This window comes from Macaca nemestrina, chromosome 3 (assembly GCF_043159975.1).
Source record: "Macaca nemestrina isolate mMacNem1 chromosome 3, mMacNem.hap1, whole genome shotgun sequence".
Taxonomy (NCBI): Eukaryota; Metazoa; Chordata; class Mammalia; order Primates; family Cercopithecidae; genus Macaca; species Macaca nemestrina.
This window is the reverse complement of record NC_092127.1, coordinates 35,032,186-35,059,872: the sequence shown is the minus strand read 5'-3', so window position 1 is coordinate 35,059,872 and position 27,687 is coordinate 35,032,186. Positions and strand designations below refer to the sequence as shown.

Genomic DNA, 27,687 nt, shown 5'->3' with positions numbered 1-27,687 from the left:
AAGTGTCCAGGAGACCTGGCCACAGAAGGGATGAGAGCGCACGATGTGCCACACTGTGTGGAGGCTTTTTTTTGTAATGCCCTGGTCTCCTAAGAGAACAGTTGTTTCACCTGTAGGTAATATAGCTGGACCTTAGTCTGGCCCTGAGTTTGGCGAAGGGCCCCTTGTGCTCTTGGCATTGCTAGTGGAGTGCAGGAAGAGAGCAGCTGCTTGAACCGACAGTTCAGCCTAATGTCAGGCGTCGACTCTCAGGGACTCAGCCTGAAGCCCAGGTGGATCATTCAGGGTTCTCTAGAGGGACAGGACTAATAGGATAGATGTAGGTATGAAAGGGAGTTTATTAAGGAGAATTGACTCACATCATCACAAGGTGAAGTCCCACACTAGGCCGCCTGCAAGCTGAGGAGCAAGGAAGTCAGTCTGAGTCCCAAAACCTCAAAAGTAGGGAAGCCGAAAGTGCAGCCTTCAGTCTATGACCGAAGGCCTCAGAGCCCCTGGCAAACCACTGGTATAAGTCCAAGAGTCCAAAAGCTGAAGAACTTGGAGTCCGAAGTTCTAGGGCAGGAAGCATCCAGTACGGGAGAAATATGAAGGCCAGAAGACTCAGCCAGTCTATTCCTTCCATGTTCCTCTGCCTGTGGAGGAACATGGAGGAACATAGAATGAAATTCCTTGTTCATGGAGGAACATGGAGGAACATAGAATGAAATTCCTTTCATTCTAGCTGCGCTGGCAGCTGATTGGATGGTGCTCACCCACATTGAAGGTCAATCTGCCTCGCCCAGTCCACTGACTCAAATGTTAATCTCCTTTGGCAACACCCTCACAGACACACCCAGGATCCTTTGCATCCTTCAATCTAATCAAGGGGCTGGATTTGTTTAACCGTCATACAAGGGGCTGTTTTTGTTTTTGTTTTTGTTTAAGAGATGAGCTCTCCCTCTGCCGCCCAGGCTGCTGTTTCATGGCACAATTAAAGCTCACTGCAGCTTTAAACTCCTGTTTTCAAGCAATCCTCCTGCCTCAGCCTCCCACGTAGCTGGGACTACAGGCATGCATCACCACGCCCAGCTAATTTTTTAAATTTTTTAGTTTTGTAGCGATAGGGTCTCACAATGTTATCCTGGTAGTTGCCTAGATTGGTTTCAAACTCCTGGCCTCAATCAATCCTTGGCCTCCCCAAGTGCTGAGATTATAGGCAAGAGCCAACAAGCCCAGTTGGGGCTCACTAATTGAAGGTTATGAAAGCATCACACATTTTCTAGGCAATTCTTTCTCCCTTTGCATGATTGAATGTAGGAAAAAAAGTATCTCCCTCCCATAGTTAGTTAAGGATCGAGATTCACTGTTCTAATCTTGCCTGTACAAGTTAGTAGCTCTGTGTTCCGGACTATTAGTTAGCCTCTCTGTGCCTGTTTCCTTTCTTCATAAAAGGAGGCGATAACAGTACCCGTCCTGTAGCTTTATTGTGAAAATTAAATGAGACCTGGGATCATAGTGTTTTTTGTTTGTTTGTTTGTTTTATTTAGGCAGTATAACATGGTAACTAAGAGTATTAAGAATAGGGGCATTGGAGCCAGGCTGTCAGGGCTTAAATTCCAGCTTTATAACTTACTTCTAGCTGTGTGACCTTAGGAAATGTACCTGCTTCTTTGTCTCAATTTCCTCAATTGTAAAAAGGGGATAATATTATTACCCATCTTACAGGGTTGTTTTGTTTAATGTGTTAATAAACGTAAACATTTAAAACATTACATAAGAGCTGATTTTATTATTATTATAAATAAAGCTCTTAAAACAGTTTCTGGTCAGCAGTAAGAACTCAATAAATGTTAATGGTTATTATTAGTCATGTAACTACCAAGATAATCCATAAACTGTATTAGTCATCCTGTTAAGAAGCAAGGCCTGGTTTGTTTCTTCCTTTTATTATACAATTTTACTGCTTCTAATTTAAACTCTTGCCTCCCTAAGTTCAATTCAGGAAGAGAGTCAGGATGAAAGGACTGGAAGGACAGACAAGAGTGCTGATGGAAACAAAACTACTCAAATAGTAGGTGAGAGAGAGAGAGAGAGAGAGAGAGAGAGAGAGACTTTCTTTGTCAGCTAAAAATTAACTAGACTGTCAGCTCCTGCGTCTTTTGCATCCATCTCGGAACCTGGAAAAAAATATTTGCAGTGGTCCTCATGTCCGCAGCAGGCCTTGCTCCGATGGTTTTGCAGAGCAGGAAGTGAAAATTTCCAAAAGGCGGGATAAAAGAAGAAAAAGAGGTAGATAAGCTAGCACAGGAACAAGGCGCAGAGCAGGAAAGTTACCAGGACAGAACAGGGAGGGACTGACTGTCACGGGGCAGGGAGCAGGAGGAAAGAAGCCACTTTTCAGTGAAAGGCAGTTGTAATTACAAGAAAGCCAGGTTCTTCAGGGCCCTAGAGAAACAGAAATACAATTCCCTGGCTTCTGGGGAGAGCACTTAGGGGCTCCTATATCCCCATCTTTTTGAATTTTCCCTTCTCAAACGCCAGAATTTGGAAAAAGATGGGGAAAGTCTTTAAATTATTTGGCACAAACTCCAAAAAAGTGGAGAAACTGTGAGCCAGCAACCCTCGACTAGGTTTTGCTGTGATGGTTGCTGAAATCACTTGCTCACAGGATGACAGGGAGCTGGGAACCTCAAGGTAGGTGAGGCTGCCAAGATGCGAGTACCAGACTCGGCTGGGGCGCAGATGGAGTCCGCCCGGTAGGGGGCGTGCGGGGCCGTGTTTCCTGGGTTCCGGCGCCCGGCCCGGCCCGGGCCGAGCCGAGCCGCGCGGCCAGTAGGTGTCCTTGCTCCTCTAACGGCCTTGAGCAGTGCCCAGCGTTGAGGGTGAGGCTCGTGCTCCGGGTCTCGCGGACGGCCGCCTCGGGCGTCGGGTCCCGGAGATTGGACAGACACCAGAGCCCGAGGACCGCGGAGTGGCCGGGTGGGGCTGGAGGGCGGCGCCGCGCCTTCTGGGGAGACACGGAGGTATCAGGTAACCCCCGGGTGCCTGCGTCCCGCGATCATGCCCACCCGAGCCCGGGGACCCTTTTCACCTCCTCTTTCCAGGGAGGAAAGGCGGCAAAAGAGGCATGAGGAGTTAGTTGCAGCCCCAGAGGCAGACAACGAACACCAGGCGATGCCATTTGGACTCTGGAAGTGGGCTCTCCTCTACCACGCGAACCAGCTTTGCTTTTTCCTTCTCTCCAGAGGTAGAGAGGGCCCGGTGCCAACTCTTTGCTCAACTTCTACCTGGAAACAACTTCTCCCTGGAAAAGTGGCTGCCTTCCTTCTTCTCCCTCCCCTGTGACAGTCCCTCCCTGCCTGTCCTGGTAACTTTCCTATTTTGCACCTTCCCTTTGCTAGCTTGTCTATGTCCTCTTCTTCGCTCTTCCTCCCACTGGAAATCTTCACTTCCTAGTCTGCAAAACTGTCCAGCGGAGGTTTGCAACAGAGTCGGCTCTTGCAATCATAGCGCCTCTTAGTTTGGTGGTGGTTGTGGATTTGAGGGTAGCGGTAGGGACGATTAAAACTAGTTTTTAATACTTAAATTGTTTAGGGCTTTCTTGTGCCTTTTTTCTGCCTAAACATTAGTTTGATTTACTAAAATCCTCCCCTACCCCATTTTTGGCAACTTAGTAAAGAAACCAAGTGATGGTAATCAGGCCTCGGGTATTTATGTAGAAACCATCTAGCAAAATAGAATGAATAGATCATTTCTTTTGAGGGGCCGTAAACTTTTTTGTGTATTGACGTGTGTTTTGACACTTGGGCATGCCCTGGTTGCCGTGGCTGCCTGTTTCATTTGATTTGAGGGCCTTTGAGCATTGTCTGTCATTGACATTCTGCTACTAAAGTTTATGCCTTTTGTTTAAAGTCTTAATATTCTTTTCCAGTCCCCCTAATGAATCACAGTTACCGTGAGAAGGATGACATCATGTTACTGAAGGAAAGTCCTGGTCTGGGATTCAGGAAACAGTATTCAGATGGCCTGTGTTCAGTGTTTAGTTCTGGACTCAGTTCTGCTGCTAATTGGCTATGTGATTTTGGTTGTTCAATTTATTTAACTTCTCGGAACCTTGGTTTTCTCATTTCAGGGAATCTGGGACCAATAACCTCCATCCATTGTCCTGTGACTGCTAAATTCAGTCTTCGATTCTTGGCTGTCTTCTTCATCGATTACCAGTGGCATTTAAACAAAGTGATCATTGTCTCCTTGAAATGCTTTTTTCTTGAAGTCTCATGAGTTTTTCCTCCTTCCTCCTTGCCCATTACTTCTCAGTCTCCTTGACTGGTTCGTCCTCAACTCTAAAAGCTAAAGTTTGATGTGTACTAGGCCTCTTCTCTGACTCTGTCCTAAGTGCTCTCTATCTATGATATTTAACATCACCACCTTGGAAGAATCCCACACTTATGCCTCCAACATGGATTTGTCCTCCTCTAAAATCCATACTCAGGTAGCCAGCTGCCTTCTTGACATCTTCATAGGCATATCAAAAGTGACATGGTCAAAATGGAACTCCTGATCTTTACCCCAAATCTGATTCTTCCCAAGTCTTGGAAGTCTCTGTCTTTCCGTGCTCAAGCCAAAAATCTTTGCAGTCAAACTTGATGTCCACCATCATCCTAGTCCACGCCACCGTCTTTCTAGTTGATCTATATCAATGGCCTCTGATCTAGTCATCCTAGTTGCTCTCTTGCACTCCCAAAGTTTTTTTTTCTCCACACAGCTGCAAGAGTACTCATGCAGGAGAATTATATCCCTCATTGGATGAAAACTTCCCAATGGTTTATCTCATTTAGAGATCTGCAAGACTGTGATTTAGTTTCATCTTCCTTTCTGGTCTTATCTCTTTCTACTCTCTCCTTTGCTCACCAACACTGCAGGCACGTCATGTGGAGCATTCTTTCCACAAAGAGTTCTTGGCAAGCACTTCACTTCCTTAAGGTCTCTACTCATTCAAATATTATCTTATCAAAGACGCTGTCCCCTGACCAATTTACATCCAATAGCTACAATTCTATGGGATTCTTCTCGGTATTATTTTTTTAACTGAGATGGGGTCTTGCTTTGTCACCCAGGCTGGAGTGCAATAGCATGAACATAGTTCAAGGCAGCCTCAAACTCCTGTCTAAAGCAATCCTCCTGCCTCAGTCTCCCAAGTAGCTGGGACTACAGGTGTATGCCACCACACTTGGCTAATTTTAAGATTTTTTTTCTTTTCTTTCCTTTTTTTTCTGGGTAGAGATTTTGTCTTGCTATGTTGCTCAGGCTGGTCTCAACCTCCTGGGCTCAAGTGATCCTCCCACTTGGCCTCCTAAAGTGTTGAGATTACAGGTGTGAGAGACACTGTGCCCAGCCTTCTCGATACTTCCTAACCCCTTACCTGGCTTTAGTTTTCTCCACAGTACTTGACAGCTGACAAATATTTTGTTGTTGTTTCTTTTCCTACCTACACTCCAGAAAGTAAACTCCAAAGAGGGCAGAGGTTGTGTCCATTTTGATCACTGCATTGTCTCCAGTGCCTAGAACAGTGCTTGGTGTGCAAGATTACCAATGTATCCTTATTGAATAAATTATATTCATAATATTTATACCATAGGGCCAAAGTAAAGATCACATTGTGAGGCCAGTTTGTATACTGGAAAAAACTGGCTTTACAATTAGTGAAACCTGGTTTCCAATCATGGTTGCACACTCACTGGTAGTGTGAACTTCTCAGAAGGTCCATTTTCCACACTTTTGTGATAGATACAACATAATATCTTGAAGGTTTATTTTAGGCATAAGGTGGAACAAAAATGTTCATAAAGGACTCAGCTATGAGGAGGCTAGAAAATGAACAGTTTTGAGAATATATGTGTGAATCTATTTTGTAAGCTACAAAGCCACATTTATATGTATAGAACTAATATTACTGGGGACAGTTGTGTGAAATGTACTGTGCAAAGCATTTCAGGGTGAATGGTTTCAGTGCTTGTAGCATACTGAAAATTAGAAAATGAATAATGGCTAGGATCTATACCTATATTTACACATTCTAATGGAACTGAATGTCTGACTTCCTGTTGTTTCTGCATAATTTTCTGTAGTCCTGTTGTGCCTGAGAAGGCAATACATTATCTTATTGTATCTTATCTTATTATCTCAATCTGTCAAAAAAAACATGTGCACAAATTCAGCGACTTAACATACTCACATGAAACCCAAATAATTAGCTGGTGACAAGCTGCCAGTCATCACTTCCTCAGCATGGTCCTGCTAGATGAGTACTGACTGGTCTATTTTAGTTCAGCACACATTGCTAGGTTTTGGGGGTTCAAAGGGAAATATAGTATGTCCTTATTTTCAGGGTACTCATAGTCTCTTGCTGTAGTCTAGCCTAGCTTTACAAGGGGTATACAGTTCAGGCTCTTTGAGGACAGGAAGGAGGTCAGCTAGAGTATAGATACGTATGAGCTTTTATCTGCCACGGTTTGAAGACAGCAGGAAGGCAGATAAATGCTATGCTTGATTCCCCTTTTCATCTTGAGTTTTTCCACAAAAACTTCAAGGTATAGGCCATATTCTTTAGACTCTGAGTTAGATTTGAGGCCTTAGGACACAAAGAGTTGTGAGTTGAGGGTCCCTGAAATCCAGGTTCAGTTCTGTATTTTTTGTTTGTTGAAGTTTAAGAATCACAGACTACAGGACTCCTAGGTAAATGTGGACAGCTTCAGAACCCAAGTCGTCTTGTCTTGGTTGTGATGTACCATTTCCCTGGTTTGCAATCCCTTCCCCAATGACCACACAGGCTCAAAACAGGACTTAAAGAACCCAGATACATTGCTGACCTATCTTATGTCCACCTGCTCCCCAAACCCTTCTCACCAGCTGCCTCCCCAGCAGCCCCACCTCCCCAAATGACGTTGTGTTTCTTCCAGATGTGGAGGTTAAGGAGAAAATGGTGCAAGGTCACCAGAAGATGATCCCCACATATGAGGGCTCAACCAGGGTAGAGTTGTTCTAGATCTGGATAGCAGAACAGCTTGCTTGACCGTGAGACAGTGCACTTGAAGTTAAAAGAAATTCATCAATGAAGAAGTTGGCTGTGGCCAGTAAATGCCTTAATTTCCCTATCAAGTAAAACAGCCTTGTAAGCACTTTTAGGACTGGGACCAGGATTTATTCATCCTTGCCTGGCACAGTATTGATCAACTGTACAAAGATTTATTCTCCAGGAATATTCATTGCCTCACATTTATTCACCAGGAATTCAGATACAACTACATAATTTGAAATATGTAGATGTTGTTTTGGCCTCACATTTACTTGGCAATAAATACTTCTTGAGCACTGTGCTAAATCTTGGGAGTACAAACTAGAATACGACCTATTTCCTGAACCCAGGATACTGTCTTGGTATATTTTTATTTCCAGATTTATACCAAAATTAACACAATTTTTACCTTTTTAAAATCCACAGCTGGTGTAAATATAAACCATAGAGAAATACTTTAAGATGATTACTTCTGTTATCTTCTCATCTTTATTTACTTTTTTAAAGCTCTGAGGAACACAGCATATAAGCACATTCGTTCATTGAATTCTTTAGAAACCTTCAACCCCACAGTTGGAGTGGGACAGAGTCCAGCTGCGCTCCCCGGGGCTCCATCCCTTGTAGAGAATGACTTGCTTGAGGGAGGGCACAGTGTGGGAGAGGGTTGTCTAGCTGGACCTCTGCTGCTGCTGTATCCTTGAACCTTAATGGCTTGGCTTTGGACTGCTTGCCAATTCTTGCACACTGAAGGGAAGGAAGACTGACAGCCCATTTGACTGCTTTTTGAGTTTTCCACGGTGTCTTCAACTTATTCGAATACCTTTCCTGAAGAAAGCAGATTTCATGGACAACTCTGTTTGCTTCTGGACTATTGAGACACTGGCAGATATGATTTAGGAATCTGAGGACGGAAACATTTAAAAATACATGACACTAATTTGCAGTGCAGTTTACATCTTCGTCTCGGATTTTACATTGTTTCTGGAACCTACAGCAGTCATTTGAATTATCCATCATTCACAAAGCCAGCTTTGTCTGATTTTTGTGGCATCCATTTGTTCTTGTCTTTCTTTTCTTCCTTTCCACAATATTCCCACGATCACTGACACAACTGCTGGTTGTGCCCTGTTTGAATTTGGCACTTGCATCCCTTTTACTAAACATCTCAATGTCAAATCCCAAAGTGAAATTTTTCTTCCTTTGCTGAAGCCTTTGAGGAAAAGTTACTGTTTTGCGTGCAGTTTGTAGAATTGCTTAATTGGAGATTGTCAGAGTTTCACTGGAGGGTATTGCATCTCATTGTGAAATAGTTGCTGTTGATTTTTCTGAGCTCAAGTGCTCTAAAAACAGACGAGCTGTTTTTAAGTTATCATTATCCATGAGAAGTAATGTATAATTCATTACTGGACCATTTATCTTTCAGTATTTCCCTTATTATATCTTAATGGTTTTCCATATGCATATTACATCATGTCTGAGTTTACTCTTTTATGATTGTAAAAACCATCCGTCTTATAGGGTATTGCGGTTGCATTATATAGAAAAAATGTGTAAATGTATATTTCGGTAATTAAAAAATACTTTTAATGCTGCATTTATTTTATGTATTTACGTAAGACTGCTATGCCAATGCCTCTGACCTAGTGGAAAATATTTCCATCTTTGGTAAATCTTTACCTAAAATCTTTCTGGTAGGTTTTAGGAATTCCAGCATTTCAAAATAAAAGATTCTTTGGTAGTTAATAAGAAATTAGAGACAAGAAAACCTGGAGTATGCCATGAGAGCTTATGAAAAGTGAGAGAGATGAAATCAAGAAACTTAAGGTGAAGAGCTGTTTTAAAATATGCTTTCCTATTAATTCAACCATCATTCAGCCAACATCTGCTAAGTGCTCATCAGGTACAGTGAAAGAGACTGGGGACACACACATCAAGACAAAGCTCCTACCTTTAAAAATACTGTTTTAGAAGACAACACTGTCTTGTGATGGTACTTTTTCTTTAGGCTTTTATAGCCCTTTTTTCGTACTCTTGGAACTGCCTTTGCATAACATTTTTTAATAAGGAAGTAACTTGAAGAAAACTAGTTATTTTAGGATTATGGAAAACTAGGGGCTTGGTAACAGCAAATCTTTCCTTTGAGGATGCTACTGACCCCTCATATTTACATCATATGTCAATAAGCAGGATCAATTTTTGCCTTAATTAATTATGAACTTGGAATAGCAAAGACAATTGCACAATGGGTAAAGGAAATATATGATTTGTTTTAAAATGAGACCTTTGCCATTGGAAGGAAATAATTCTTGGAGATCACCGGGAATAGGGAAATCTGTCACCGCTGCTGTATTTTCCTTACTTGTCTGTTACCATATAGTAATTTACTTTTTGTCAGCATGATTAAGTATATGGATTACCACTCTAATAAGTCAATGGTTGAAATGTAAAGTACAGCGACAACTCATTAAGATAGAGAGGGTTGCCAGGAAGTACCTCCAAATGAATAAGAATATATCTACAACTTCTATATTTGGATAATGTACTGTAAAATAATGTTTTACTCATACATTTTTTCAACTTTGATTAATTCATTGTTAAATTTAAATTTTAAAAACTAAAATACACTTTATGTTTTTCTTCCAGTTCCTCAGCTTCTGATATGGTTTGGCTTTGTGTCCCCAACCAAGTGGCATCTTGAATTGTAATCCCCACGTGTGTCCAGGAAGGGACCTGGTGGGAGGTGATTGGATCACCGGGGTGATTTCTTCCATACTGTTCTCTTGATAGTGAGGGAGTTCTCATATACTGTTCTCTTGATACTGTTCTCTTGATAGTGAGGGAGATCTGGTTGTTTGGTAAGTGTCTGGTGTTTCCCCCTTCTCTCCTTTTCTCTCTCTCCTCCCACCATGTAAGATATGTTTTGCTTCCTCTTTGCCTTCCACCATGATTGTAAGTTTCTTGAGCCCTCCCCAGCCATGTGGAAATGTGAGTCAATTAAACCTCCTTTGTTTATAAATTACCCAATCTCACATAGCATCTTTACAGCAGCGTAAAAACGGACTAAGACAACTACTGTATGGAAAGAAGCTAGATGATTTTCTTTTTTTGATACAAAATCTTGCTCTGTCACTCAAGCTGGAGTGCACTGGTGCTATCTCAACTCACTGCAGACTCTACCTCCCAGGAGATCCTCCCACTTCAGCCACCTGAGTAGCTGGGACTACAGTTATGAACCACCACACCTGGTTAATTTTTTTTTTTTTTTTGTAGAGATGGATTCTTTCTATATTTCCCCAGGCTGGTCTCTAATTCCTGGGCTCAAGCAATCCGCCTGCCTTAGTCAACCTATTTGATTTTTTATTATCTCTCAGAGATAAACTATGTTCCTGCTAACTGCTACAAAAGTAAAATCGCCTATAAGTTAACTATTGTAGTCACCTTAATAGCCCCCAGCCATACCGCTAAGGCTAGACCTTAAAGACAATACCTTAAAGGCTAATTATACAAGGCGGTGTTTATGTAAGTGATTTATTGTAAAACTTTAAAAATATTAAGTGCTATTGTTGTTAGAAAAAAGGTAAGTAGTTTGGTTATTTATGATCTTTATATCAGAATACCTTAAGGAAATGCAGCTAATTATAGAACTTTTGTTCACAGAGATGGATATGGTAGCCTTATTTATAAAACACACACAGAAGGAAAGACCTAAATGCTTAACAATAAGGAAATGGTTAAATAAATGAGGAGAGAGTCAGGCAGTAAAATCTTACATAGCCATTAAAATTTTATTTATGGAAAACCTTATTACCATGGAGAACTGCTTATGCTATCACATATAGTACCTGATAAATGTTTTAGTCTTAATTTTGAAATATTTCAGTTGCTACAGATGGATTAAATTTTCTTATTTTAATATTTAAGGCCTAGAAATTGGCCTGAGGCATGGAATACCCCAGCAGAAATTCCATTTAGACAAGAGAACCATTCAAATTATTTAGCTTGTTAGAGAAAATGTAAGTATTATTACAGCTATAGCATCAACTTTGTGATTTGTAGTCTATGTAAGAAGCTGCTTTGATTTGGTGAAATTAATTTAAAAAGTCCCCATCATAACGTACCTAGGTTAATTATCTAGTTTGTGCTTTAAAGGGCAGTTTGATCACAAAGGAGGTACTTTTGAATAGCTACATCACCTGTGGTGACTCTTACTCCAATCTACCCTTTTGGTTTTCCTGTATCTGTTTCTATAATCTATCAACTAAACGTGAAATCACTGGTTTCTCTAAGGAATAGTGTAGGCTTTTAGTAATGAATGTTTAGGGCATTTATAATGTTGGTAACTTTAGGTTTTAGTGAAACTTTGCAGTTAAAACTGCGGCTAGTTGGGTGTGATAGCTCAGGCCTGTAATCCCAGCACTTTGGGAAGCTGAGGTGGGAGGATCACTTGAGCCCAGGAGTTCAAGAGTAGCCTGGGCAACACAGTGACACCCTGTCTCTACAAAACAATTTTTTAAAAAAATGAGGCGTGAGGATCGCTTGAGCCTGGGAGGTTGGGGCTGCAATGAGCTGTGCTTGTGCCACTGCACTCCCTCCTGGGTGACACAGAGAGACCCTGCCTCAAAAACAAGTGAACAAAAAAGCTGCTAATAGATCGTAAAAGAGAAGTGGTTACTTTGTTTAGTTGTTTTAAAGCCCAATTTTTTCACTTTGGTGATAATGAAAGTTTAGTGTGTCTTGAACATAATACTAGATCTTTACATCAATTGATTATATTTCAGATTCACATGGGATTAGTTCACATCAAGCAACATAAATATTACAATTTCTTAATGTTCATTATAGCCTTGGAAACAATTAAAAGGTTGACTAGTCTGCATTATTGCCTTTGATAGCCAAATATATCTAATAGTGAATAATACATTTATTTTTATATTTTAGGACCTGGGATATGCTCCTGATTTTATACAGACTGCCATGGCTCCAGATATATAAGACCAAATAAAAAGGTAATTTGAAAAGTATTTTGTCAAGTAGATTATCTTAATTTTTTGTATTCAGTGGAATGTCAAATTTTAAGATGGAATCACACACACACACTTAGTAAAACTGTCTGACTTACATAGTCACAAAAAGCAAGTAACTTGATGAACATTTAAAAGGCCTTTAATAGACACATGCACACATATGTTTATTTTAGCACTGTTTACAATGGCAAAGTCATGGAACCAACCCAAATGCCCATCAATGATAGACTGGATAAAGAAAATAGGTACATGTATACCATGGAATACCATGCAGCCATAAAAAGGAATGAGATCATGTCATTTGCGGGGACATGGATGAAGCTGGAAGCCATCATCCTCAGCAAACTAACACAGGAATAGAAAACCAAACACTGTGTGTTCTCACTCATAAGTGGGAGTTGAATAATGAGAACACATGGACACAGGGAGGGGAACAACACACACTAGGGCCTGTTGTGGGGTAAGGGGCAAGGCGAGGGAACTTAGAGGTCGTGTCAATAGGTGCAGCAAACCACCATGGCACAGGTATACCTATGTGACAGACCTGCATGTTCTGCACGTGTATCCTGGAGCTTAAAGTAAAATTTTTTTAAAAAGGGCTTTAATGGCCGGGTGCAGTGGCTCACGCCTGTTATCCCAGCACTTTGGGAGACCAAGGCGGGTGGATCACGAGGTCAGGAGATCAAGACCAACCTGGCTAACACGGTGAAACCCCGTCTCTACTAAAAATAAAAAATAATAAATAAAAAAATTAGCCGTGTATGGTAGCGGGCGCCTGTAGTCCCAGCTACTCGGTAGGCTAAGGCAGGAGAATGGCGTGAACCCGGGAGGCGGAGCTTGCAGTGAGCCGAGATCGCGCCACTGCACTCCAGCCTGGGCGACAGAGCGAGACTCCATCTCCAGAAAAAAAGGGCTTTATTAGCCGCCTTGTGGTTCTGGGGAAAGAAGGCAGTTGCCATTATGTGAAAGAATTTTTAGAAATATAAAGCCACTTTTAATGCCCCAGCATTTTGGGGGGTGATTCCCAGTCGGAGAAAGTCAGAACTGAACTGTTTCTTTGCTCTCTGGCACTCCGGATATCCTGTGATTCAGGACAAATCATTTTATGATGACTCCCGGGAGTTAGTGTGAAACTTGAGGCTATGGAACCAATCAAAGCAGCTTCCCAAACTAGAACCAAATCCAGGACTCTGGCCTCATTATCACAGTGGTTTGATTTATTGAGCTAATGAAGAAAGTCTTTTGTAACTGAGTACTGAATATCAAATGATGTTACTGAATATCTCCTTTTGAAGTCTTGAAAATACACTTCTGCTTAAGAAGGATCAGTTCCTTAGAACGTGTTGTTGTTTTAGATCTACATGAGGAGCTTTGGATAATTAACAGTCTGAATGTTGTTGCTATGTACGACTTAGTTTTATTAACCACACATTTCAGAATGCATCATAGAGTTGGAAGGGCTGTCTTTAAAATATCGTTATCATCCATGAGGGGGAGCTGTATCCTCTTTTAAGAAACCACTTGCCCCAAAAAAAGAATAAAACTAGTTATACTGTCTTGCAAAAAAAGAAAGCAAAGTTTCATTTGAAAAAGTAAATTTTGTCAAATTTGCAAAACTTCTTATAAAATCACCAGAATTATTGCTAAATTGTCTATTTGTATACTATCACTTTTTTTTCTATTTGTATACTATCTTCACTGAGATGTGAGGAAACCCTCACATGTCAGTTAATCCACATTTATACTGCTCTTGCTGTCTATGTATGTGCCAAATATAGAGCTGGACATCACAGGGCACAAGCAGTGTTCAAGTCACCAGTGCCTGGTATATGAGAGGGTGGAAATAGGAACAGGTTAGGGGGAGGAAATTATATTCAATAGAGGTACCTGTTAAAACTATTATTGGGAAGTGTTTCTGTAAACAGGGTGAGAATGGTGTCAACCTAAATTGAGCAACGGGGATTAATTCTCAAGCTTACTGGGGAATAGCAAGGAACTGCAATCGACATAATACATAATACATGCCTGCTATGGAGGACCATAAGGGTATCCAAGGGAGCTGGGAAAAAAGGAAGCTTTTAAAGGCAAAAAGATATCCATGTACCTGTTTTGAAATAAAGACCACTGACTACAGGGTCTTGTTACATGCAGTGGCGTTTGCTTATTAGTGGTACTGGCTGTTGGTAGGAGAGAGCTTTCATAGAAGTGGCTTAACTGGAAATTTCCAATTGAGGAAGTGGTTTCTGGTGGTTCCTGGTGCAGGCACACATGTGTGAGGGCCCTTCCTTCATGGCTTCCCACTGCGTTTTGTTAGCGTTTGACATAAATGACTCCATTTTGGGTACTGACAATTTTCACAGGAGTTCTATTCAATAGAAGTAACAGTAAGAAGGTTGAGAATGGATTTAAAGGAGAGTAGGATTGAGCTTTAGGGAACCCCTGGAGAGAGGAGAAATGGTAGCAACTAAGGAGATAACAAATGGGAGAGGATACCAGGTGTGGTGGCTTGTGCCTGTAATCCCAACGCTTTGGGGAGTGGAGGCAGGCTGATCGCTTGAGCCTAGGAGTTCAAGACCAGCCTGGGCAGCATAGCAAGACAACTTCTCTACAAAAAATGAAAAACTTAGCTGGAACCATGGTGCATGCCTATAGTCCCAGCTGCTAGAGAGGCTGAGGCGGGAGGATCTCTTGAGTCCAGGAGTTTGAGGCTGCAGTGAGCTAGGATTGCATGACTGCACTCCAGCCTGGGTGACAGAGCAAGACTTTGTCTCTTAAAAACACACACACACATGAAGGGAGGGAGGTGAACCCTGGAAGAAGTGGGAAGAATCTGAATGATCACAGGAACCCTGGAAGGAGGGAGTTTTAAGAAAGTGGTGGTGCTGGGGGAGGAGGCTAGGAGGATAGAGTGAGTTCACATGGACCTGAATAGGTTCAGGAGAATGAACAGAGAGATTAAGATTTTGTATTTGGTTAGAAAGAGGACTAGTGGGTATAAATTCTAATTATAGACACTTAATAACTGTTCTTTGGCCAGTTGATAGGAGTGGTTTAGTAGAACATTTAAGTCCACATAGAGCCTGATGCAGCAGATGACAGCAGACAAGGAGCAGGAAAAGCAGGCTTTCCATCTCGCCTCTGTCACTAACAAGCTGCATGACCCTGGATGAGTCACTTTGTCTCTCTTCTCCTTAATTTCTTCATCTGTAAATGAAGTTTCTTAAATTGATGTCCAAGGATGAGCTTCAGGGATTCTGAGATGTCTGAAGATTTTACCTCTAGGGAGAAGGTCTATAGCTTTCATCAGATCCCCCAAAGTGATAATGCCTCCTAAAAAGTTAAGGACTGCTGAATTAGGTGATCATTAAAGTCCTGCTTAGTATAGAATATCAGGAATTTTTAATCTCTAACTTTCGTTTCTCTATTGTATTCCAAATGGCCTGTCTCCCAAATCACTCTCAGAGACCACTGTAAGATTAGATTTTCTGAAATGTAATTGACTGTATCCGTCAGCCCCAGAGGATTATTTAGAAAATCCAGACAATTTTTAAAATTAAAGTTAATCATTTCTTTAATAGCCCACAGGTATTTTTATTAGGACACAACCTTTATATCACTATTTATATCATTTACTAGCCATGCATCTAATGATCATCAACACCAGAAGTGGCTGTAGCCATTTCAATATATGTGGATGTCATTGCCTTTAGTGTTTTCCCTCCAAAAGGAAAAAAAAAAAAAAAAAAAAAAAAAAACATTGGGAAGAAAAAGCAGTTTACTCAATGTAAACTGGTGACTGAGCTCCTATCAGGGTGATTACTTTGGTGGTTCTCTTCTGGCAGGCATGTAAGCTCTTAGCAGTGCAGGGGCACTGAGCCCCCAAGTATGCTGCTGCCCTTCATAAGATGGCCAGGAAGGCTGGCATGGATTTGAATACAACAGTTGTCATTGTAGATTATGTCATGGGAGATGTTATTGACATTTATATTATATGCTCCTAAGCAAGAAGCCATCCTGCCATGTACTATACAATTATGATCATTTAATTTGGTGTAATTAATAGATAACTCTTAGGACTGAGCTCTAGAAATATCTTTCTGGTCTCTTGTTACTTTATTCTATAAAATCTGGTATGTCAGCTGCCTTTACTGGTTAATGATTTATGTCTGTAAGCCACCTACGTGGATGGTATTCAAGATGTATTGTTTCACTGAAAGCAATGTTTAAAATAACTCTGGACATTTCTAATTCACACAGAAGATTAAACTGAAATTGTGCTTCTTATAAATCATAAAGTTATTTCACACAATCCATTATCCACCTTTTGCATCTTGCCTTGATTTGGTTCCAACCGATGGATTTTGCTGCAAGTGATACATTCTATGTGTCACAAGACAAAGAGAAATTAAGTTAATAAATACTTTTGTTAACACTTCAGTTTGAAAAGCTAAATGTTGAAGGCAAGTGTCATACTTTTCCTTGGAGCTGTTTCTTTAGCACCATCTTTAGCTCTCAGTGAAATGCAAGAGGTGGAAAATCCAACCTATGAAATCCAAACACAGTTCTTACTGGTCATGGATATTTGCAATATTGATACGAGCTGTCAGGTACACAAAACACTAATTTGTTTGCGTGTAGACACAAGAGTCCTGCTAATTAATTTATCTTTCTAAAGCCATTGTCATCCTTCACAGGGGCCTGCTAAATGTGCTGTCTATGCAGAAGGTTTATATTTACGATTTGTGAAAATTGTTCTGGAGATAACATTGTAGAGTTGTTCTATTGCTGTGTAGATAGTGTATTTTGAGTTTATCTTTATCTTTCTTCTAAAAAGAGGTTCTTGTTTTTACACTACCGACATAGTAACTGGATGAGTGATTTCACTGCCATAGCTGCCTGTTGGTTTATTTTAAATACGGTATTCGTTAGCATGTGGCAGACTTCTGCTTTAATGATCACAATGTGATGACAAAAATGCTAAATCATATCCAATGGAATTACAACATGGGCCCATTTTTGCCTTATGGAAAGGAAAATAACCCTCAGAGATTTTAATTTGCTCATAAAAAGCAAATGTGGAAACAGTAACACCTTAAACAGAGAGAAGAAGTAGAACCTGCCTGGGAATGTAGAATTTAATAGCTGAAATTCTATTTCCTGTTGTGATAGTAACTGAAGACAACATAAAATATACTTGTCAAAATAATAACACTCTTTAAAATTCCATATTGCTGGCTTAAGGATGGAGCAGTTTCAGCTTTAATTTTTGGTAGGGAACTTGCTTTTTGACTTTGAGTGCTGTCGACAGGCAATCCACAGCAATCAGTCAATGCAGTGTAGCAGAAAATATCCTCGGTAGCAATAATGGCTTGATAAGGTGATATGCAGTTTTTATGAATGGCTGTATCCAAGCAGCATCAGGTGATGCTATGGTGGCTTAGAAATTGTCAGGGACTTTTACCTGTTTTCCATAACTCTAGCCGTGTGCCCTCCTTTTTGAGGCAATACAGAGATCATCTTTTATAAAAAGGTCCTCTCCAGTGCTTTGGCACTTGGCCTGGGAAAACATGCCTACTTCAGGAATCCCTGGACACATGCCTCATGATTATAAGAGAGAACACTACAAAACTCATGTATTTTCAGGAAATATATTGATAATGTTTATTCTTAACTTTGGCTTGATAGGAAGCATCATTCTTTACTAGACATAAACTACTAGCACCTTCGAAATATAGTAAATCACTTTGCAAGAGCAAGAAGAGATTATATCTACGTGTTTATAACAACCCTATGAAACAGATACTGTCAGTATCCTACTTTAAAGATGAAGCAATTTCCTCCTTTTTTAGAGAGCTACAAAAAAAAAAAAAAAAGATGAAGAAACTTGAGTATAGGGAAGTCAGGTGAGTTGCCTAGGGTCTAGAGCCTATACTTTAAATCACCAGGCTTCACTTTGCATCATGTTTCTAAAGCCCTAACAACATGCTTATTGTTACCAGAGAATTGATGAATATTATGAAAATGAGGTAGGACACTGGCAGGACTTTTTTTCTGGTCACAACCCTGCTGACCAAAACAGGATCTGATCCAGACAGGATAAAGTGAAGAAACTGGCAGGAACCAGCAGATGGCAACAAAAGCCATCCCTAGCTGCCCTCATTGCTTATTGGCATAAGATACTCCCACCAGTGCCATCACAATGACTGGAAAGTGACCACTCATTTCCATGGCAATGACTCATAAGTTACCACCCCTTTCTAGAAAGTTCTAATTTACCCATTCCTCAATTTACATTGACCCACTCCTTAATTTGCATGTAATTGACATTGGGTTTACATGAATATAAATACAACTGACAGGAACCCATGCATTGCTGACTCTGGACACACTGCCTATGTGTTAGCCCTGCTCTGCAACTGTTCAATAAAAGATTGCTGTTTAACACCACTGGCTTTCCCTTGAATTCTTTCCTGAGAGAAGCTAAGAACCCTCCTGGGTTAAGCCCCAGTGTTGGGGCTTCTCTGTCCTGCATCAAAAGGAAATGCTCAGAGAGCTTAGAAAATTTATAACTGGGGGTCCTACCCTGTTCTGAAGGGGATGAGGATGGTCTTTCAGCAGAAGTGATGTTGAAATCGAGACCTTCAGGGTGAATATAATTTGTTCTGGAAAAAAATAAAAGGTTGCCATTAGAAAAGACTACACTACACATTTTAACCCCTGGAGGGATATGCTGTTGTGATGCAGGAACCGAGAAGTCCAGAATGGTGACCTGCAGAGAAAGGAGGGTGGGAGATGAGCCTGGAGAGATAGGTGGGAGCCAGAGGGGAGAGAACTTCAAAGGTCATGGTTCTGATTTTGTACTTTACTTTGAATACAAATAAAAAGCGACTAAAGAAAATTAAAAGCAGATGAATTATATGATCAGATGTGAGTTCCGAAGGGATCATTCTGGCTACAAAGTGATTGAGAGACAACAGATGGAAATAAGGAGTCTACTGAAAGGCAATTGAGAGCTAGTGGCTTGGGCATGAGAAAGAACTGTGAGTATTGTATTGATTAAATAAATTTTTAGGAGGTAGAACTGGCAAGATTTGATAGTAGAGGGAATATACAAGATTAGAGAAAAGTAGCTCCCAGTCTTGTACACTGTGCCAGGCTTATTACATTTAATAAAGTAATATTAAAGAGACATAAACCCATACACACTTTAAAATCTCTAACAGTTAGGAAATGACTAAGCAAACTCTTTGCTCTATTAAGTAATATATCATCATTAATTAATATGTTTATAACAGTTATAAGATATGCAAAAGATATATCATTTAATTTCAGGTAAATAATAAGTGTATGATGATAAAAGTGTACCAGTAGTCTGATTTAAAATATGCTGCAAACATAAAGTATCAAAATCCAATACATAGGGAAGGATCAGGAAAGAATTTATACCAGTTGCTGTAGTTGATACTGGCTTCATGAGTAATTTCTTCTTCTTTGCTTATTTATTTATTTATATTTATTTTATTTATTTATTTTTATTTTTGAGACATTCTGTCACCCAGGCTGTAGTGTAGTGGCATGATCTCAGCTCACTGCAACTTCCATCTCCTGGGTTCAAGAGATTCTCCTGTCTCAGCCTCCCAAGTAGCTGGGATTACAGGCATATGCCACCACACCCAGCTAATTTTGTGTATTTTTGTCAGAGAAGGAGTTTCACCATGTTGGTCAGGCTGGTCTCAAACTCCTGACCTCAGATGATCATCACCATACCATATTTAATGACAGTATATTATACCAGTATATGGTACAAATTATCTAACCAACTTATTATTGGATAGATATGTTGGTTCCAATTTTTTTTGCTATTTTAAATAAGCTATAGTGAATAACCTTCCAGCTATACTTTTGTGTCTATTCTTGATGATTTCTGTAAGAGAGTTTTGCATTTAAGTATTAATGCATCATAAGCACATTCAGTAAACATTTATGGAGCATGTGAAATGCACAATTTTGGGGAATCCTAAACATAAAAGACATCAAATTTTCTTGCAGAAAAGTCTCAATATAATAAGGGATCCAGAAAAATATTTACAAGTTAGAAAACTGAATTTTTGATTAAACAAATATTGGTTTCAACTGTCTGCATTAAAAAAAAATCACAATAGCTTTTTTATTTGAATAAAATTTTATTAGGTGTGAAGTTTACTACAGGGTGGCACTAATACATTTCTATTTGTTTGTGGACATGTTAATGAGCAGTTTCTTCTCTGATCTATTTTTAGTGAGTTATAACTGGAAAAATAGGTTTCATTTGACATTTTAAAAAATTAGATTACATTAAAATATAACCACAAAGCAGGATTTTTATTTAACACTCAAGTATTACATATGTTTTTATAACCACAGAGCCTGACAAGTGATTTGCTTTTTTGAAATCTGAACTCACATTACTGAACATAATGTGCATGTATGTGTGTAAATTTATGGACATATGAGGATGAAATAACTAATTTACAGAGTTAGGTTTACTTTCTGACCTAGTGTCTAACTGAAATTTCAGGTTCATATGTTTGTTTTTTTAAGAGATCGGTAAGAGGGAGGGACCAAGATGGCTGACCAGAAGCAGCTGCAGTTGGAGGCTCCCACCAAGAAGAAAGAAAAGGGTGAGTGAATCCTGCACTGTCAACTGAGGTATCCAGGTTTTCTCACTGGGACTGACTAGGTGGTTGGCATGACCCACAGAGAGCGAGGAAAAGGAGGGTAGAGCAATGGTCCACCTGGTAGCCACATGGGGCAAGGGAAGCTCCCACCTCCAGCCAAGGTAGGCAGTTAGTGATTCTGCTACCCCACCTTGGAAACCATGCTGATTCCAATGATCTTTGCAACCACAGGTCAGGAGATCCCCTCATGAGCCCACGCCACCAGAGCCTTGGGTCCCAAGTGCAGAACTGTGCAGATTCTCTATGGCTGCTCAGCTCAAGACTGTTTAAGGCTACCCAGTTCTCAGGGGGAGGGGCAACCATCATCACTGATGCCTAAGAAAATTGAGGAGACTGAGAAGTTTGGACCCAGGAGGAATTCCCCGTAATACAGCACAGCAGTTGTGGCAGATTGTGGCCAGATTGCCTCTTTAGGCTAGACCCTGATCCATCCCTGCTCAACGGGTAGGGCCTCCCTGCAGGAATTTCAGCAACTCCAGCCAGGGGTTTCCTGACAAAACTCTGATGTTTCTGGGATGGAGTGCCTGTGGGGAGGGGTAGCTGTGATCTCCAGAGATCAGCAGACTTAGTCTTTCCTCCTGCTGGCTCTGAGGAATCCAGACAGTCTGGACAAGTGGGATTCCCCCCAGTAGAGTACACCCCCTCTGCCAAGGGGCAGCCAGAGTGCTTCATTAAGTGGGTCCCTGATCCCATGCCTCCTGACTGGGTGAGACCCCCCAACAGGGTCACCAGACACTTTATACAGTAGCACTTCTGCTGGTATCAGGTTGGTGCCCTTCTGGGACAGAGCTCCTAGAGGAAGGAGCAGACACCCATCTTTGTTGTTCTCCAGCCTCCTTGGGTGACACCTCCAGGTGTGAGAAGGACCCAGGTGAATAGGGTCTGGAGTGGACCCCCAGCAAACTGCAGTAGCCCTATGGAAGAGGGACTTGACTATTAAAAGAAAAATAAACAGAAGGCAACAAAAACAACAGGGTCAAAAAATAGTCCCCACAAAAACCCCATCCAAAGGTCAGCAGCCTCAAAGATCGAAGCTAGATAAACTCATGAAGATGAGAAAGAATCCATGAAAAGACTCTGAAAACTCAAAAAGCCAGAGTGCCTCTTCTTATCTGAGTGATCACGACACCTCTCCAGCAAGGGCACAGAACTGGGAGGAGGCTGAGATGGATGAACTGGCAGAAGTAGGCTTCAGGAGGTGGGTAATAACGAAGTTTGCTGAGCTGAAGGAGCATGTTCTAACCCAATGCGAAGAAGCTAAGAATGATGATAAAACATTACAGGAACTGTTAACCAGAATAACCAGTTTGTAGAGGAACATAAATGACCTGATGGAACTGAAAAATACAACACAAGGACTTCACAATGCAACCACAAGTATCACTAGCTGAATAGACTAAGCAGAGGAAAGAATTTCAAAGCTTGAAGGCTGTCTTGCTCAAATAAGACAGTCAGACAAGACTAGAGAAAAAAGAATGAAAAGGAACAAACAAAACCTCGGAGAACTATGGAATTATGTAAAAATACCAAACTATGGCCGATTGGGGTACGTGAAAGAGACGGGGAGAATGAAACCAAGTTGGCAGGGAGAATGAAATCGAGTTGGAAAACATACTTCAGGATATCATCTTGGAGAACTTCCCCAACCTAACAAGACAGGCCAACATTCAAATTCAGGAAATCCAGAGAAGCCCAGTAAGATACTCCATGAGAAGATTAGCCCCAAGACACATAATCATCAGATTCTGTAAGGTTGAAATGAAGGAAAAATGTTAAGGGCAGCCAGAGAGAAAGACCAGGTCACCTGCAAAGGGAAACCCAAATGCAAAAGGCATGAAATCGTAACAGTCTCTCAGACCACAGCACAAATTAGAACTCAAGATTAAGAAACTCACTCAGAACCACACAACTACATGGAAATTGAACAATCTGCTCCTGAACGACTCCTGGGTAAATAATGTAATTAAGGCAGAATCAAAAGTTCTTTGAAACCAATGAGAAAAAAGAGACAACATACCAGAATCTCTGGTATGCAGCTAATGCAGTGTTAAGAGGGAAATTTATAGCACTATGTGTCCACATCAAAAAACTAGAAAGATCTTAAATTTATACTCTAACCTCATAACTAAAAGAACTACAGAACCAAGAGCAAACAAACCCCAAAGATAGCAGTTGACAAGAAATAACCAAGGTCAGAGCAGAACTGAAGGAAATAGAGACATGAAAAATCCTTCAAAAAATCGATGAATCCAGGAGCTGTTCTTTTGAAAAAAATAAAATAAAATAAACTACTAGCTGGACTAATAAAGAAGAAAAGTGAGAAGAATCAAGTAGACACAATAAAAATTGATAAATAGGATATCACCACTGACTCCTGAAAACTAAACAACCATCAGAGAATAGTATAAACACCTCTATGCAGATAAACTAGAAAATCCAGAAGAAATGGATAAATTCCTGGACATATGCCTCCTCCCAAGATTGAACCGGGAAGAAGTCGAATTCCTGAATAGACCTATAACAAGTTCTGAAATTGAGGCAGTAATAAATAGCCTACCAACCAAAAAAAAAAAAAAAAAAAAAAAAAAAAAAAAAAAAAAAAGCCCAGGACCAGATGGATTTACAGCTGAATTCTACCAGAGTTACAAAGAGGAGCTGTTACCATTTCTTCTGAAACTATTCCAAGAAATTGAAAAGGGGGGACTCCTCCCTAGTTCACTTTATGAGGCCAGCATTATCCTGGTACCAAAACCTGGCAGAGATCAACCAAAAAAGAAAACTTCAGGACAATATTCCTGATGAACATCGATGCAAAAATCCTCAATAAAATAGTGGCAAACTGAATCCAGCAGCATATCAAAAAGCTTATCCAGCATGACAAGTCAGTTTCATCTCTGGGATGCAAGACTGGTTCAACATATGCAAATCAATAAATGTGATTCATCACATAAACAGAACTAAAGACAAAAACCATATCTCAATAGATGCAGAAAAGGCCTTTGAAAAAATTCAACATCCATTCATGTTAAAAACTCTCAATAAACTAGGTATTGGTGGAGCATACCTCAAGATAATAAGAGCCATCTGTGACAAACCCACAGCCAATATCATACTGGATGAACAAAAGCTGGACACATTCCCCTTGAAAACTGGCACAAGGCAAAGATGCCCTTTCTTACCACTTCTATTCAACATAGGCATAAGTTCTGGCCAGGGCAATCAGGCAAGAGAAAGAAATAAAGCATATTCAAATAGGAAGAGGGGAAATTAAACTGTCTGTGTTCGCAGATAACATGATCCTATATTTAGAAAACCCCATCATCTCAGCCCAAAAGCTTCTTAAGCTGATAAGCAACTTCAGCAAAGTCTCAGGATACAAAATCAGTTTGCAAAAATTACAAGCATTCCTATACGCCAACAATAGACAAGCAGAGAGCCAAATGAATGAATTCCCATTCACAATTGCTACAATGAGAATAAAATACCTATGAATACAGCTAACAAGGGACATGAAGGACCTCCTCAAGGGGAACTACAAACCACTGCTCGAGGAAATCAGAGAAGACATAAACATTCCATGCTCATGGTTGGAAAGAATCAATATCATGAAAATGGCCATACGGCCTAAAGTAATTTATAGATTCAATGCTATTTCCATTAAACTATCATTGACATTCTTCACAGAATTAGAAAAATCTACTTTCAAATTTATATGGAACCAAAAAAGAGCCTATATAGTCAAGACAGTCCTAAGCAAAAAGAACAAAGCTGGAGGGATCACGGTACCTGACTTCAAACTATACTATAAGGCTACAGTAACCAAAACAGCATGGTACTGGTACAAGAAAAGACATATAGACCAATGGATCAGAAATAAGATCACACATCTATGAGCATCTGATCTTTGACAAACCTTATGAAAACAAGCAATAGGGAAAGGATTCCCTATGTAATAAATGGTTCTGGGAGAACTGGCTAGCCATATACAGAAAATTGAAACTGGACCCCTTCCTTACACCTTATACAAAACTTAACTCCAGATGGATTAATGGCTTAAATGTAAAACCCAAAACTATAAAAACCCAGAAGAACATCTAGGTAATACCATTTAGGACATAGGCACAGGCAAAGATTTCATGAAAAAAATGTCAAAAGCAATTGCAACAAAAGCAAAAATTGACAAGTGAGGTCTAATTAAAACTGAAGAACTTCTGCACAGCAAAAGAAACTGTCATCTGAGTGAACAGACAACCTATAGAATGGGAGAATTTTTTTTGCAATCTATCCATCTGACAATGGTTTAATATTAAGAGTCTACAAAGTACTTAAACAAATTTACAAGAAAAAAATAACCCCATTAAAAAGTGGGCAAAGGACATGAACAGACACTTCTCAAAAAAGACATTTATGTGGCCAAAAAACAGGAAAAAAAGCTCAACATCACTGATCATTAGAGAAATGCAAATCAAAACCACAATGAGATACCATCTCATGTCAGTCAGTATGGCAATTATTAAAAAGTCAAGAAACAACAGATGCTGGCAAGGCTGTGGAGAAATAGAAATGCTTTTACACTCTTGGTGGGAATGTAAATTAGTTCAACCATTGTGGAAGACAGTGTGGTGATTCCTCAAAAACCTAGGACCAGAAATACCATTTGACCCAGGAATTCAGTTACTGGGTGTATACCCAAAGAAATATAAATCATTTTATTATAAAGATACATGCATGCCTACATTCATTGCAGCATTATTCACAATAGCAAAGGCATGGAATCAACCCAAATGCCCATCAATGGTAGGCTTGATAAAGAAAATGTGGTACCCATATACCACGGAATACTGTGCATCCATAAAAAGGAATGAGATCGTGCCCTTTGCAGGGACATGGATGGAGCTGGAAGCCATTATCTTCAGCAAACTAATGCAGAAACAGAAAACCAAACACCGCATCTTCTCACTTATAAGTGGGAGCTGAACAGTGAGAATACATGGACACAGGGAGGGAAACAACACACAGTGGGACCCGTTTTGGGGCTGGGGAGAGCATCAGAAAAATAGCTAATGCATGCTGGGCTTAAATACCTAGATGCTGGGTTGATAGGTGTAGCAAACCACCATGGCCCATGCTTACCTATGTACCAAACCTGCATGTCCTGCACTTGTATCTCGGAACTTAAAATTAAATTATTATTATTATTATTATTATTATTATTATTTTAAAGAGACTGAGGTCTGGGTATGTTGCCCAGGCTGGCCTGAAAGCACTCCTCTGACCTTAACTTCTTGAGCGGCTTGGACTACAAGTGCTTACCACCACGCCCGCTTTAATATTTCCTTAAATTAAGGATCCTCAGTAGTCCATTCTGGCTGGCTTATGCCCCATTAAAATCGCGGGGACAGGGAACTTTCAGCAAGTGTACTCTACTAGCTTCTTCCCATCCGTAAATATTCTGATAATGCCCTTGCTGGCGTTTCCTTCCCTCCTGGGCAACCACTGGTCTAGGGGAGCACCTGTTGACAGGCAGTGTCCTCTCCAGTGTGCCTGAATGAAAAAAAGGCTAAATGCCATCTCTTTTAGGTATATCTTTTGAAAATCATTTAAAGTGATTACTCTAAACAGTTACGATATTTCATAAACTAACATTAAAAAACTAGTTAAAAAATTAAAAATAAATTTTAAAAATAATTAATGGTATACATAGACATAAATTCTTTAAATAGAATTGGATTACAAATTCTTCCTTTGCTTAATTTAAAGGAAATAAATGTTTCTGAAGTGGTTTTAACCTAGATGTTTTATTAGTCCATCGTCACGGATTAATTTTAAATGTCTTTAGAAACAAATTTGTTAATTCATTATTCTGTACTTTACATTTCCTTTATTATAAGAAAAAATATGCTGAGAAAATGTTCATTGTGCTTTAAGTTAATGAATTGCACTGAAGGGTTATATTATTGGAGAGATGATTTTAGGTTAGTGCACATAATATTTTTTTCTTGATTGTCTTTTTTAAAAACGGCATTATTGACTGGGTGTGGTGGCTTACAACTGCAATCCCAACACTGTCGGAGGCTGAGGTGGGAGGATTTCTTGAGGCCAGGAGTTCAAGACCAGCTACGACAACATAGGGAGACTCTGTCTCTACAAAAAATAGAAGTACAAAAATTATCTGAGCATGGTGGCTCACACCATTGATCCCAGCTACTTGGGAGGCTGAGTCAGGAGGACTGCTTGGACGGGAGGTCGATGCTGCAGTGAGCTCTGATTGTGCATTGCACTTCAGCCTCAGTGACTGAGAGAGACCTTGTCTCAAAAATCAAACAAACAAAAAGCTCCCCAGCATTATTGAGGTATAACTGACATGCAGTAAACTATACATATTTAAAGTGTACAGTTTGAAAAGTTTGGACAGATGTATACACTATTTCCTCTAGTGACTTTTAAAAAGAAAGTTTTAAATTTTGATAAGAGGTTCAATTTATTAATTCTTTCTTTCGTAGATTATGCTTTTAGTGTTGTATCTAAAAAATCATTGCCTAACTCAAAATCACAAAGACTTTATCCTATGTTTTCTTCTGGAAATGTAATAGTTTTAGGCTTTACATTTGGGTGTATGGTCCATTTTGATTAATTTTTGCATAAAGTGCAAGGTATGGATAAAAGTTCTTTTTTTTCATGTGGATATTCAGTTGTTCTAGCAGTATTTTTAGAAAAAAAATCCTTTCTCCACTAAATTGCATTTATATCTTCGGGCAAAATCAGTTGACTATGGATTCTCTTTTGTGTTCCATTGATTTATTCATCATTGCAATGCAAATATTACACTGTCTTGATTAATGTAGCTTTATACTAAGTCCTGCAATCACATAAGTCATCTTTGTCCTTT

At 40.0% G+C, this 27,687-nt stretch overlaps 1 long non-coding RNA gene across 3 annotated transcripts in view; it reads left to right on the top strand.

Annotated features, from left to right (window-relative positions):
- Positions 1-2,817: 2,817 nt before the first annotated feature.
- Positions 2,818-27,687, top strand: part of LOC105463516 (uncharacterized) — an 83,220-nt gene continuing 58,350 nt past the window's right edge. For all 3 annotated transcript variants that reach the window (XR_976378.3, XR_976379.3, XR_011620889.1), the window contains exons 1-3: positions 2,818-3,012; positions 11,996-12,063; positions 20,662-20,741. This is a non-coding gene — a long non-coding RNA (uncharacterized lncRNA). The remainder of the gene's footprint in view (positions 3,013-11,995; positions 12,064-20,661; positions 20,742-27,687) is intronic.